Here is a 14,367-nt window from a genome sequence, read left to right as displayed (position 1 = left end):
AAATTGTCGACCTCTCATGTTCTCTGTCAGGACGTAAGGACGTCTCCTTCACCAGGCAGCACCCCTGGTCCAGCCAACGAGAGCTACCCCGAGTTAGCATTGGGGTACCTTATTTATGGGATTGCGCCTTCTTTGTTCAATCGTATGATTGACAGGTTGGCGCAGACACGTCCTTTACATACAAAGCTGGATGTGTCTCAAAAAGGTCGGTGATCCGCAAATAGTTATAGGCGGTTGATCACAGGTTTCTTTGTGTGAGTTGGTCCATGCAGCTGTGAAAGAGATGGGAGATCAGATCTACGCATGCGGCATTTGAATGGGGATCCCATGTTTCGAACGGAGAGGGGATCTAGGGCACAGCCACTCCTCCTGGCCTAGTGATCGCTCCTGATAGTGTCACCCTGACAGAGCAGTCAGAGGCTGGGATGAGTGTCCAGTTTGCTGTTACTGACTTGGTGAATGCCTCCTTCAGCATCCCTAGCACTGGGGAGTCACAGGGTCAGTCTGCCTTTTCCCAGGAAGGCCAGCAGCATGCATTTCTGTGCTGCCTCAGGGAGACCAGCACAGCCCCACACCTTGTCAGGGGATTGTGGCTCAGCACTCGGGGGAGTGTAGCCTGTCCTCAAAGTGTGAGCTGTTCCATTATGTTGGCGACACCCTGCTGACTGCACTTACTGAGCAGGATGTCAGAAAGCGAAGCCTTCAGCGAAGCCACCGAGGCGAAGGGCTCTGGAGCAGAGGATCGCGCCGGGGGACCCTTCCCGAAGCGGCAAAACCGCGGCAAAACCCGTGAAAAGCAAAAGCGCAGGGAGTGAGAGCGTGCCCCAGCTCCCCACCCCGAGCTGGAGGAAGGAGCTCCTGACGAGCGGCAGCTCTGACTCAGCGTGGGCGGGGACAAGAGGGACGGCGGCCAAACCCCCTCACATACAAGAGCAGCCCCCAGGGAGCGCAAGCGACCCGGAGCGCGGCGAACAGGACGTGGCGCGTCAGAAGGGCGTGGCGCGGCAGTTTGCGCGGCAGTTTGCGCGGCAGTTTGCGCGGCAGTTTGCGCGGCAGTTTGCGCGGCAGTTCGCGCAGGCAGGGCGTGCAGGGAAGGCGAGCAGGCAGGGCGCAGTCCCCCTCCTGGCTCTAGAGGCCAACTCAACTAGTAGTCGTTGCCTTCCCAGAAGAGGACCAGCTATGGTTTCCACTCGGCCGACAGCCGTCGCCAGAAGGAATGTGGTGACCCAGACAGAGCCCACACGCAAGCATACAGCTGTCCAGGTCTCTGGCTGCAGGGAGTGCCTGAGCCTGTCAGCTGTACCGGAGGGCAGCAGAGACACCACCTGTGTGCGGTGTGACCAGGTGGATGATCTGCTTGGCCTGGTGGCAGAGCTGAAGGAGGAAGTGGAAAGGTTAAGGAGTATCAGGGAGTGTGAGAGGGAGATAGATTGGTGGAGCCGCACCCTACCATCCCTGAGGCAAAGGCAGCAGATGGAGGCTCCACAAGAAGCAGAGGATCCCCTGCCCTCTTGCCACCAGGCAGAAGGAGGGGACCTAAGTGACGGGGGGGAATGGAAACAGGTCCCTGCTCGGGGTGCCAGGCGAACCCCCGCCCGGCCTCCCTCACCTTCCCGGTTGCCTTTACACAACAGATATGGGGCCCTGGAACTTGAGGGCCAGGCAAACGAGGTTGTAGACGAAGGTCCATCCAGGAGGTTGCCTAGGGTGAGGCGGTCAGCCCCACGCATTATGACTGCCTCTGCTAAGAAAAAAAGGAGGGTGATTGTCGTAGGCGATTCCCTTCTGAGGGGAACAGAGGGCCCAATATGCCAACCGGACCCATCCCACAGGGAAGTCTGCTGCCTCCCTGGGGCCCGGGTCAGAGACATCACTAGAAAGCTCCCTGGTCTGGTACGGTCTTCCGACTACTACCCACTGTTGGTTATACAGGCTGGCAGTGATGAGGTTGCAGAGAGAAGTCCAGAAGCGATCAGAAGGGACTTCAGGGCACTGGGGCGACTGGTTCAAGGATCGGGAGCACAGGTAGTGTTTTCCTCAATCCCTACAGTGGCAGGGAAGGATGCTGAAAGGAACAGGAAAACACACCTGATCAACACGTGGCTCAGGGGCTGGTGCCATCGGCGGAATTTTGGCTTTTTTGATCATGGGGAGGTTTACACGGCACTGGGCCTGCTGGCGGCAGATGGAGTCCAGCTATCTCACAGGGGGAAAAGGATCATGGCTCATGAATTGGCAGGGCTCATTGAGAGGGCTTTAAACTAGGTTTGAAGGGGGAAGGGGATAAAACCAGGCTCACTAGAGATGAGCCTAGGGGTGGCGTGCTGATGCCGGGGGCGAAATCGATAACCCAGCTCAAGTGCATCTACAGCAATTCAAGCAGCATGGGTGGCAAACAGGAGGAGCTGGAAGCCAGCGGGAGAGATATGACTTAGTCGCCATCACAGAAACATGGTGGGGTGACTCTCACGATTGGGGTGCTGCAATGGATGGCTATAGACTCTTCAGAAGGGACAGGCGAGGAAGGAGAGGCGGTGGGGTGGCTCTGTATGTTAGGGAGTGTTTCGATTGTCTAGAGCTCAACGATTGTGATGATGATACGGTCGAGTGTTTATGGGTAAGGATGAGGGGGAAGGCCAACGAGGCAGTTATCCTGCTGGGAGTCTGTTATAGACCACCCAACCAGGATGAAGGGGCGGATGAAGCGTTCTACAAGCGGCTGGCAGAAGTCTCTCAATCGCTAGCCCTTGTTCTCGTGGGGGACTTCAACTTCCCGGACGTCTGCTGGAAATACAACACGGCAGAGAGGAAGCAGTCTAGGAGGTTCCTGGAGTGTGTGGAAGACAACTTCCTGACACAGCTGGTAAGTGAGCCTACCAGGGGAGGTGCCTCGCTCGACCTGCTGTTTACAAACAGAGAAGGACTGGTGGGAGATATGGTGGTCGGAGGCCGTCTTGGGCTTAGCGACCATGAAATGGTGAAATTCTCGATTCTTGGTGAAGTAAGGAGGGGGACCAGCAAAACCGCAACCATGGACTTCCGGAGGGTGGACTTTGGCCTGTTCAGGACGCTGGTTGAGAGAGTCCCTTGGGAGACAGTCCTGAAGGGCAAAGGGGTCCAGGAAGGCTGGATGATCTTCAAGAAGGATGTCTTAAAGGCGCAGGAGCAGGCTGTCCCTGTATGCCGTAAGAAGAATGGGCGGGGAAGACGACCGGCCTGGCTGAACGGGGAGCTCTTGCTGGGACTCAGGAAAAAAAGGAGAGTTTACCACTTGTGGAAGAAGGGGCAGGCAACTCAAGAAGAGTACAGGGATCTCGTTAGGTCATGCAGAGAGGAAATGAGAAAGGCAAAAGCCCAGCTAGAACACAATCTGGCCGCTGTCGTTAGAGACAACAAAAAATGTTTTTACAAATATATTAATGACAAGAAGAGAGCCAAGGAGAATCTCCATCCTTTATTGGATGCAGGGGGGAACATTGTCACCGAGGATGAGGAAAAGGCTGAGGTACTTAATGCCTTCTTTGCCGCAGTCTTTAACAGGCAGACCAGTTATCTTCAGGGTACTTGGCCCCCCGACCTGGAAGACAGGGACGGTGAGCAGGATGAACCCCCTGTAATCCAAGAGAAAGCAGTCAACGACCTGCTACGCCACCTGGACGCTCACAAGTCTATGGGGCCGGATGGGATCCACCCGAGAGTGCTGAGGGAGCTGGTGGAGGTGCTCGCCAAGCCACTCTCCATCATTTATCAGCAGTCCTGGTTAACGGGGGAGGTCCCGGACGACTGGAGGCATGCCAATGTGACGCCCATCCACAAGAAGGGCCGGAAGGAGGATCCGGGGAACTACAGGCCTGTCAGCCTGACCTCGGTGCCGGGGAAGATTATGGAGCGGTTCATCTTGAGGGCGCTCACAAGGCATGAGCGGGACAACCAGGGGATCCGGCCTAGCCAGCATGGATTCATGAGAGGCAGGTCCTGCTTGACCAACCTGATCTCCTTCTATGACCAGGTGACCTGCCTAGTGGATGAGGGAAAGGCTGTGGATGTGGTCTACCTGGACTTCAGCAAGGCCTTTGACACCGTCTCCCACAGCATTCTCCTCGAGAAGCTGGCTTAGACAGGTGGACTCTTCGCTGGGTGAAAAACTGGCTGGACGGCTGGGCCCAGAGAGTTGGGGTGAATGGAGTTCAATCCAGTTGGCGGCCGGTCACGAGCGGTGTTCCCCAGGGCTCAGTTTTGGGGCCAGTCTTGTTCAATATCTTTATCGATGATCTGGATGAGGGGATCGAGTGCACCCTCTGGAAGTTTGCAGATGACACCAAGTTGGGCGGGAGTGTTGATCTGCTCGAGGGTAGGAAGGCTCTGCAGAGGGACCTGGACAGGCTGGATCGATGGGCTGAGGCCAACTGTATGAGATTCAACAGGGCCAAGTGCCGGGTCCTGCACTTCGGCCACAACAACCCCATGCAATGCTACAGGCTTGGGGAAGAGTGGCTGGAAAGCTGCCTGTCAGAAAAGGACCTGGGGGTGTTGGTCGACAGCCGGCTGAACATGAGCCGGCAGTGTGCCCAGGTGGCCAAGAAGGCCAATGGCATCCTGGCCTGTATCAGAAATAGTGTGGCCAGCAGGAGTAGGGAAGCGATCGTGCCCCTGTACTCGGCCCTGGTGAGGCCGCACCTCGAATACTGTGTTCAGTTTTGGGCCCCTCACTACAAGAAGGACGTTGAGGTGCTGGAGCGTGTCCAGAGAAGGGCAACGAGGCTGGTGAGGGGTCTGGAGAACAAGTCTTATGAGGAGCGGCTGAGGGAACTGGGACTGTTTAGTCTGGAGAAAAGGAGGCTGAGGGGAGACCTCATCGCTCTCTACAACTACCTGAAAGGAGGTTGTAGCGAGGTGGGTGTCGGTCTCTTCTCCCAAGTAACTAGCGATAGGACGAGAGGAAATGGCCTCAAGTTGCGCCAGGGGAGGTTTAGATTGGACGTGAGGAAAAATTTCTTTACTGAAAGAGTGGTGAAACATTGGAACAGGCTGCCCAGGGAAGTGGTGGAGTCCCCATCCCTGGAGGTTTTTAAAAGACGTGTAGATGAGGCGCTTAGGGACATGGTTTAGTGGGCATGGTGGTGTTGGGTTGACGGTTGGACTCGATGATCTTAGAGGTTTCTTCCAACCTTAACGATTCTATGATTCTATGATTCTATGACTTTGGGCTCCATCTGTCATAACAGTCCTTCAGGGCAGGAGAGACGGTGTGTGGTGCTGGATTTTTTTTTTTTTTTGCATGCTGAAGCCAGTTTTGGTCCCATCACCGCTGCACTTGTCCAGTTCTATCATCGCTGCACTTTGCTCGGTTTCATCAAAGTTAATTCTTCATTAATCTGGGTGATTCTTACTGTAATACCATTAATATGGCACATAGCCACCACAGAAGCGATGATATACAGTGTTACATAGCAATTAACATCATACAGTTCAAATCATTGGCTATTCTCACCCAAAATCAAATCCCCTTGAGGTACACATCGGACTTCCCCATCCTCCCGCATCACCCACCAAGTGTACCCAGGTCCTTGAGCAAAAGCAATCCCACGGATGGGTTTGCCTTTGCACGAGGCACGAATAACCCAGGCTGTCTTCCCCAACATATTTTTTATGTGCACTACAGGGAATTTATCCCCTTCTACAGTACGTAAGAGTTCTGACTGGGCAGGGCCAGCTTGATTCGCAGATCCCCTAGTGTTGACTAGGCAGGTGGCTTTTGCTACATGTGTGTCCCAATGTTTGAACGTCCCACCACCCATTGCTCTCTGCGTAGTCTTTAACAGTCCATTGTATTGTTCAATTTTCCCAGAGGCTGGTGCATGATAGGGGATGTGACATACCCACTCAATGCCATGCTCTTTGGCCCAGGTGTCTATGAGGTTGTTTTGGAAGTGACTCCCGTTGTCTGACTCAATTCTTTCTGGGGTGCCATGTCGCCATAGGACTTGCTTTTCGAGGCCCAGGAGAGTGTTCCGGGCAGTGGCATGGGGCACGGGATATGTTTCCAGCCATCCGGTGGTTGCCTCCACCATTGTAAGCATGTGGCGCTTGCCTTGGTGGGTTTGTGGGAGTGTGATATAATCGATCTGCCAGGCCTCCCCATATTTATATTTCAGCCATCGTCCTCCATACCAGAGAGGCTTTAACCGCTTGGCTTGCTTGATTGCAGCGCATGTTTCGCATTCATGGATAACCTGCGCAATAGTGTCCATGGTCAAGTCCACCCCTCGATCACGAGCCCATCTGTATGTTGCATCTCTTCCTTGATGGCCTGAGGTGTCATGGGCCCACCGAGCTATAAATAATTCACTCTTATGTTGCCCGTCCAGATCCACCTGAGCCACTTCAGTCTTAGCAGCCTGATCCACCTGCTGGTTGTTTTGATGTTTTTCAGTGGCCCGACTCTTGGGTACGTGAGCATCTACGTGACGGACTTTTACAGCCAGGTTCTCCACCCGGGCAGCAATATCTTGCCACAATGTGGCAGCCCAGATGGGTTTGCCTCTGTGCTGCCAGTTGCTCCGCTTCCATTGCTGCAACCACCCCCACAGGGCATTTGCCACCCTCCATGAGTCAGTATAGAGATAGAGCACTGGCCACTTTTCTCGGTCAGCAATGTCTAAAGACAGCTGGATGGCTTTCAGCTCTGCAAACTGACTCGATTCACCTTTTCCTTCAGCAGTTTCTGCCAGTTGTCGTATAGGACTCCATACAGCAGCCCTCCACCTCTGATGCTTTCCTACAATACGACAGGACCCATCAGTGAACAGGGCATATTGCTTCTCATTTTCTGGTAGTTCATTATACATTGGGGCCTCCTCAGCACGCGTCACCTCCTCCTCTGGCGATAATCTGAAATCTTTGCCTTCTGGACAATCCATGATCACTTCCAGGATTCCTGGGCGACTGGGGTTTCCTATTCGAGCCCGTTGTGTGATCAGTGCGACCCACTTACTCCACGTAGCATCAGTTGCATGATGTGGACAGGGGATCCTCCCTTTGAATATCCAGCCCAGCACCGGCAGTCGGGTTGTCAGGAGGAGCTGTGCTTCGGTACCAATGACTTCCGAAGCAGCTCGAACCCCTGCATATGCTGCTAATATCTCTTTTTCAGTTGGAGTATAGTGGGCCTCGGATCCTATGTATCCCCGACTCCGAAAACCCTAGGGGTCGACCTCGAGTCTCCCCTGGTGCTTTCTGCCAGAGGCTTCAGGTAGGGCCATTCTCCCCGGCTGCGGTGTAGAGCACATTTTTTACATCTTGCCCTGCCCGGACTGGCCAAAGGGCTACTGCATGGACTCTCTCTTGTTTAATTTGTTTAAAGGCTTGTCGTTGCTCAGGGCCCCATTTGAAATCATTCTTCTTTCGGGTCACTTGATAGAGAGGGTTTACGATCAGACTGTAATTTGGAATATGCATTCTCCAAAAACCCACGACGCCTAAGAAAGCTTGTGTTTCCTTTTTGCTAGTTGGTGGAGACATGGCTGTTATTTTGTTGATCACATCCATTGGGATCTGACGACGTCCATCTTGCCATTTTATTCCTAAATACTGGATCTCCTGTGCGGGTCCCCTGACCTTACTTGGTTTTATGGCAAAACCGTCTTTCAGGCGGATTTGGACTATTTTCTTCCCTTTCTCAAAAACTTCTCCTGCTGTGTTGCCCCACACGATGATGTCATCAATGTATTGTAGGTGTTCCAGAGCCTCACCCTGTTCCAGTGCAGTCTGGATCAGTCCATGGCAAATGGTAGGGCTGTGTTTCCACCCCTGGGGCAGTCGGTTCCAGGTGTACTGGACGCCCCTCCAAGTGAAAGGAAACTGTGGCCTGCACTCTGTTGCCAAAGGGACTGAGAAAAATGCATTAGCAATATCAGTTGTGGCCTACCACTTGGCTGCCTTTGACTCCAGTTCGTATTGAAGTTCTAGCATGTCTGGCACAGCAGCACTCAGCGGTGGCGTGACTTCATTCAGGCCACGATAGTCTACTGTTAGTCTCCACTCTCCATTATAGTCTTGCTGATCACTGCTTGGCTCTCCAGTTGACAAATCAGCTTATGGATGGGAATCAGGAAATCTCGGTTGGTGCAATATTGCCGCCAGTGCAACATTGTGGTGGTGATTGGCACCTGTTGTTCTTCAACCCTCAGCGACCTCAGAAGGGTCCTCGAGAGACCAGGCAAGGTGGACAGCTGTTTAATTTCCTCCATGTCCAAGGCAGCTATACCAAAAGCCCACCGGTACCCTTTTGGGTCCTGGTAGGTGCCAGGTATGTGCCAGGGCCCCTCTAGTCCGGGTCATAGTATCCATTGCTCACTTCTTGTAAATATGAGTCAGAAGTCTCTTCATTAAGATCAGGAGTAAGATCAGCCCTTCTACTCTCTCTGGGGAACTGGAAACTGGAGCAGCAATTTTCGTAGAAGAACCCCCTTTCTGTGATTGTTTTTCCTTGCAACTCACGTACCCATGCCTCCAGGGCTGCAATAGGTTTTCCATCCCACTTCCTCATGTCCTATCCGTGGTCACGCAGGTAAAACCATAGGGTGCCCCGTGGTGCGTACCCCTTATACTCTCTCTCTTGAGCAAAAGAACGCTGACTCCTAATAGCCGAGATATTGGTCCATACAGGTGGGGAGTAGGACCTATCCTCTCTGAGTTGCTGGACTTCCTGGGACAGTTTCTCCACAGCTGAGACGAGGGAGGAAGAGAGACTTTCTTCCTGTTGCCGTAGTTGGCCAGCCAATTCATCCACCGTTTGTCCCTCTCTGTCTTTCCAGGTCATTACTGCCAATGAGTTGCCATATGACGATGGTGCGCTCCGTACAAACTTCCGCCACATGGGTCACGTGCACTTGACCTCATCTGGATCTTTGGATAACTGCTTGTTGTTCAGGTCACCATAAATCACCTCCAGCACGGCTAATTCTCTCAGGTACTGGATACCCTTCTCCATGGTGGTCCACTTGCCTGGGTGACATATGACATCTTCCTTGAAGGGATACCTTTCCTTCACGCCTGACAGAAGTCGCCTCCAGAGGCTGAGGGCTTGTGCCCCTTTTCTAATCGCTTTGTCAGTGCCCCCTTCCCTGGAACGGGATCCCAGCTGCTTGGCTTCCCTACCCTCTAATTCCAGGCTACTGGCCCTGTTATCCCAGCATCGGAGCAGCCAGCTGACAACATGCTCGCCTGGATGATGACTGAAATCTTTTCACATATCTCGCAGCTCACTCAGGGATAGAGATCGGGTGGTTACCGCCTTGTTTATGAGTTCTTCCTCTTCCTCCTTCCCAAGCAGTGGCCGGCCCTCCTCCTCCTGTTCTCGTGATGGCCCTTCTCCAGGGTAGTCTGCATCGTACAGTTCTTCCTCTGGCTCCCTTTTTGAAGAAGTTTCTTCCTCCCTTACTAAACGAGCCGACTTGCACTTCCAGTATTTCTTCTTGTGTATACGGGCAACTGATACCGGCATGGGTTGGTTTGTTGGTTCAGCCACAGTGCCTGCAGCCAGGGTTGGAGTGGCTGCAGGGTCTGTCACAGGGTTTGAGTCACCACAGTGTCTGTTGCCGGGGTCAGAGTAGCCGCAGGGCCTGTCGTTTTATTGTCAGATCCAGAGACCTTCTCTTCCCTTTGAGGGTACTGAATAGTTTTGAACAGGGTTCAGTAGGCATGGGCCAGGCCCCAGCACGTTGCAATGATCTGCATCTCTCTGGAGTTGCCAGGGTGACAGCATACTTTGTCCAAATGTTCTACTAACTTTTCAGGATTCTGCACTTGCTCAGGGGTGAAGTTCCAAAACACTGGGGGTGCCCATTGGCCTAGGTACTTGCCCATCTTGTCCCACACACCCTGCCACTTATCATAACTATTCGGCTTTGGGGCAGATCTCTGGATGATATTCTTAAATTGCTTATTAACCTTAGACAAATCTGAAACAACATTCCCAAGAAGTACCAATAGAAGTATCTTAACTGCCCAAGGCTGTTCAAAATACTGAAAAGTTACTGTAATGAAGGAGGAAACATCATAGAAGAAGGTAGCGATGCTGCCATTGTGTATTTCCTCCATAAAAAACCTCTCAGAGGAAGAATAATTGGTAATTGTCTCCACGAAGTGGTACCCGAAGTACAGTAATGGCTTCAGTACAAAGCTGAAATACCAGATTAAGCTCCAGGCCAGTGTTTTAATAACAAACCTCCCTGGCAAAACATCACTAATCACTGCAGACCACAGCAAACTGCAAACACCAACACTAATCTTTAACATGTACAGCAGGAAAAAGATCATGATGCAGATGAGATAAACTAATATTGAGAACAGATGAATCAATATTTTGACCTGCAACTGTTAACAGATGATATAAATTCCTTAGTAGGTTGTCCTGGTTTCAGCTGGGATAGAATTAATTTTCTTCCTAGTAGCTGGTATAGTGCTGTGTTTTGGATTAAGGATGAGAATAATGTTGATAACACACTGATGTTTTAGTTGCTGCTAAGTAGCGCTTACACTAGTCAAGGACTTTTCAGCTTCTCAGGCCCTGCCAGCGAGAAGCTGGGAGCAGGCACAGGCAGGACAGCTGACCCAAACTGGCCAAAGGGGTATTCCATACCTTATGATGTCATGCTCAGTACATAAACTGGGGGGAATTAGCCAGGGGAGGGGTGACTGCTGCTCGAGAACTGGCTGGGCATCAGTCAGCTGGTGGTGAGCAATTGCGTTGTGCATCACTTACTTTGTATATTCTTTTATCATTATTATTATTATTTTCCCTTCCTTTTATGTCCTATTAAACTGTCTTTATCTCAACCCAGGAATTTTAATTTTTTTTTTTTCCGATTCTCTCCCCCATCCCACTGGTGTAGGAGGGGAGCGAGCTAACAGCTGTGTAGTGTTTAGCTACCTGCCAGGTTAAACCACAACATACGCTCTGGTTAATCTGTTACTATCTGAAACCCTTCGAGCCCCACGTTGGGCACCAAAAAAGAACAGTCGTGGTTTAACCTCAGCTGGTAACTGAGCACCACACAGCTGTTCGCTCACTCCCCTCCACCCCGGTGGGATCCGGGAGAGAATCGGAAGAGTAAAAGTGCGAAAACTTGTGGGTTGAGGTAAGGACAGTTTAATAATTGAAATAAACTAAAATAGTAACAATAACAATAATAATAATAATAGAAGAACATACAAAGCAAGTGATGCACAATGCAATTGCTCACCACCCACCAACTGATGCCCAGCCAGTCCCCGAGCAGCGGTCGCTGCCCCCCAGCCAACTCCCCACAGCTTACATACTTAGCATGACGTCACATGGTATGGAATACCCCTTTGGCCAGTCTGGGTCAGCTGTCCTGGTTATACTCCCTCCCAGCTTCTTGTGCACCTCTTCGCTGGCAGAGTATGGAAGATGAAATGTCCTTGACTTAGTACAAACACTGCTTAGGAACAACTAAGCAACAAATATATTAATGACAAGAAGAGAGCCAAGGAAAATCTCCATCCTTTATTGGATGCAGGGGGGAACATTGTCACCGAGGATGAGGAAAAGGCTGAGGTACTCAATGCCTTCTTTGCCTCAGTCTTTAACAGGCAGACCAGTTATCCTCAGGGTACTCGGCCCCCTGAGATGGAAGACAGGGACGGCGAGCAGGATGAACCCCCCATAATCCAAGAGGAAGCAGTCAACGACCTGCTATGCCACCTGGACGCTCACAAGTCTATGGGGCCGGATGGGATCCACCCGAGAGTGCTGAGGGAGCTGGTGGAGGTGCTCGCCAAGCCACTCTCCATCATTTATCAGCAGTCCTGGTTAACGGGGGAGGTCCCGGACGACTGGAGGCATGCCAATGTGACGCCCATCCACAAGAAGGGCCGGAAGGAGGATCCGGGGAACTACAGGCCTGTCAGCCTGACCTCGGTGCCGGGGAAGATTATGGAGCGGTTCATCTTGAGGGCGCTCACAAGGCATGAGCGGGACAACCAGGGGATCCGGCCTAGCCAGCATGGATTCATGAGAGGCAGGTCCTGCTTGACCAACCTGATCTCCTTCTATGACCAGGTGACCCGCCTAGTGGATGAGGGAAAGGCTGTGGATGTGGTCTACCTGGACTTCAGCAAGGCCTTTGACACCGTTTCCCACAGCATTCTCCTCGAGAAGCTGGCGGCTCACGGCTTATACAGGTGTACTCTGCGCTGGGTCAAAAACTGGCTGGACGGGCGTGCCCAGAGAGTTGGGGTGAATGGAGTTCAATCCAGTTGGCGGCCGGTCACGAGCGGTGTTCCCCAGGGCTCAGTACTGGGGCCGGTCTTGTTTAATATCTTTATTGATGATCTGGATGAGGGGATTGAGTGCACCCTCAGTAAGTTTGCAGACGACACCAAGTTGGGCGGGAGTGTTGGTTTGCTCGAGGGTAGGAAGGCTCTGCAGAGGGACCTGGACAGGCTGGATCGATGGGCCGAGGCCAACTGTATGAGGTTCAACAAGGCCAAGTGCCGGGTCCTGCACTTGGGTCACAACAACCCCATGCAGCGCTACAGGCTTGGGGAAGAGTGGCTGGAAAGCTGCCCAGCAGAGAAGGACCTGGGGGTGCTGGTCGACAGCCAGCTGAACATGAGCCGGCAGTGTGCCCAGGCGGCCAAGAAGGCCAATGGCATCCTGGCCTGTATCAGAAATAGTGTGACCAGCAGGAGTAGGGAAGTGATCGTGCCCCTGTACTCGGCCCTGGTGAGGCCGCACCTCAAATACTGTGTTCAGTTTTGGGCCCCTCACTACAAGAAGGATGTTGAGGTGCTGGAGCGTGTCCAGAGAAGGGCAACGAGGCTGGTGAGGGGTCTGGAGAACAAGTCTTAGGAGGAGCGGCTGAGGGAACTGGGGTTGTTTAGCCTGGAGAAAAGGAGGCTGAGGGGAGACCTCATCGCTCTCTACAACTACCTGAAAGGAGGTTGTAGCGAGGTGGGTGTCGGTCTCTTCTCCCAAGTAACAAGCGATAGGACGAGAGGAAATGGCCTCAAGTTGCGCCAGGGGAGGTTTAGATTGGATGTAAGGAAAAATTTCTTTACTGAAAGAGTGGTGAAACATTGGAACAGGCTGCCCAGGGAAGTGGTGGAGTCCCCATCCCTGGAGGTATTTAAAAGACGTGTAGATGAGGCACTTAGGGACATGGTTTAGTGGGCATGGTGGTGTTGGGTTGACGGTTGGACTCGATGATCTTAGAGGTCTTTTCCAACCTCAATGGTTCTATGATTCTATGATTCTATGAACTAAAACATCAGTGTGTTATCACATTGTTCTCATGCTAAATCCAAAACACAGCACTATGCCAGCTACTAGGAAGAAAATTAACTCTATCCCAGTTGAAACCAGGACACTGTCCAAGGTAGTCCTTTCAGAATATCTGTTCCCAGAATATTCATTTTGCCCAATAATAACAAGGGTCGTGAGGTACATGCATTAGACAATATTAATTAAGCTCTTACAACTGGATAAGTGTTAATTGCACCATTAACACCTACTACTGAAACTGCTTCTTTCTTTAAAGGAGCTTTACCTTCATAGGTACCCTGATCTATCGTTGAAACTTGTGGTCCTTTATCAATCAAAAATGTTGTGGTATACTTATAATTTACAGTGACCAACATTTCCAGACTCTGGTTCCGTGTAGCTGCCTTGGTGGCCACAACCCAAACAAGAGAACTGAGCCAGTTCCCCTAATCATGTGAATCGCTTTGTTCAAAGTGTTGAGTTTGGACATGGTTTAGTGGTGGACTTGACAGTGTTAGGTTTATGGTTGGACTCGATGATTTTAAAGGTCTTTTCCAACCTAAATGATTCTGTGATACTCTCTAACTTCAGATATATGCAGGGAGCTGATGTAGGTCCTGATAGCTGTTCCTGAGCTTCTCCTGCGAATTGTTTCAGCACTACAGGTGGAATACCATGCATTTGCTGCCTTGTAAACCCTTTATCTAAGCATTTTTGCCAAACACGACTACATTCCTCAGACACACTGTCTGCAGGAATTTTGCCTTTAGTATTTCTTGATTGGAATCCAGGGTGAGCAGTATTGTGGCTCGTTTTAACCATCTACATGGTCCTAATATTTACCTTAGAGCCTGAAGTTTCATATAAGGATAAAGCAGACAGCATCTGCTGCAGAACTGTCTGCCACCGAGTATCTGCATTTATTCCTGTCATTGTAGAAAGACCAAGCAGTTTAAGCGCTGCAGTTGATCCTTTAACTGCAGGACGCATACCCCCCTGAGTGGCATAGGATTGCCAGGGGTTAATATTTGGGGTTTGCCCATTCTGATCTACAGGCTCTGGTCTATCCAGCGTGTCTG

The sequence above is a fragment of the Aptenodytes patagonicus genome, chromosome W (assembly GCF_965638725.1).
Source record: "Aptenodytes patagonicus chromosome W, bAptPat1.pri.cur, whole genome shotgun sequence".
Classification (NCBI taxonomy): Eukaryota; Metazoa; Chordata; class Aves; order Sphenisciformes; family Spheniscidae; genus Aptenodytes; species Aptenodytes patagonicus.
The sequence above is the reverse complement of the archived record's forward strand: the minus strand, read 5'-3'. Positions refer to the sequence as shown.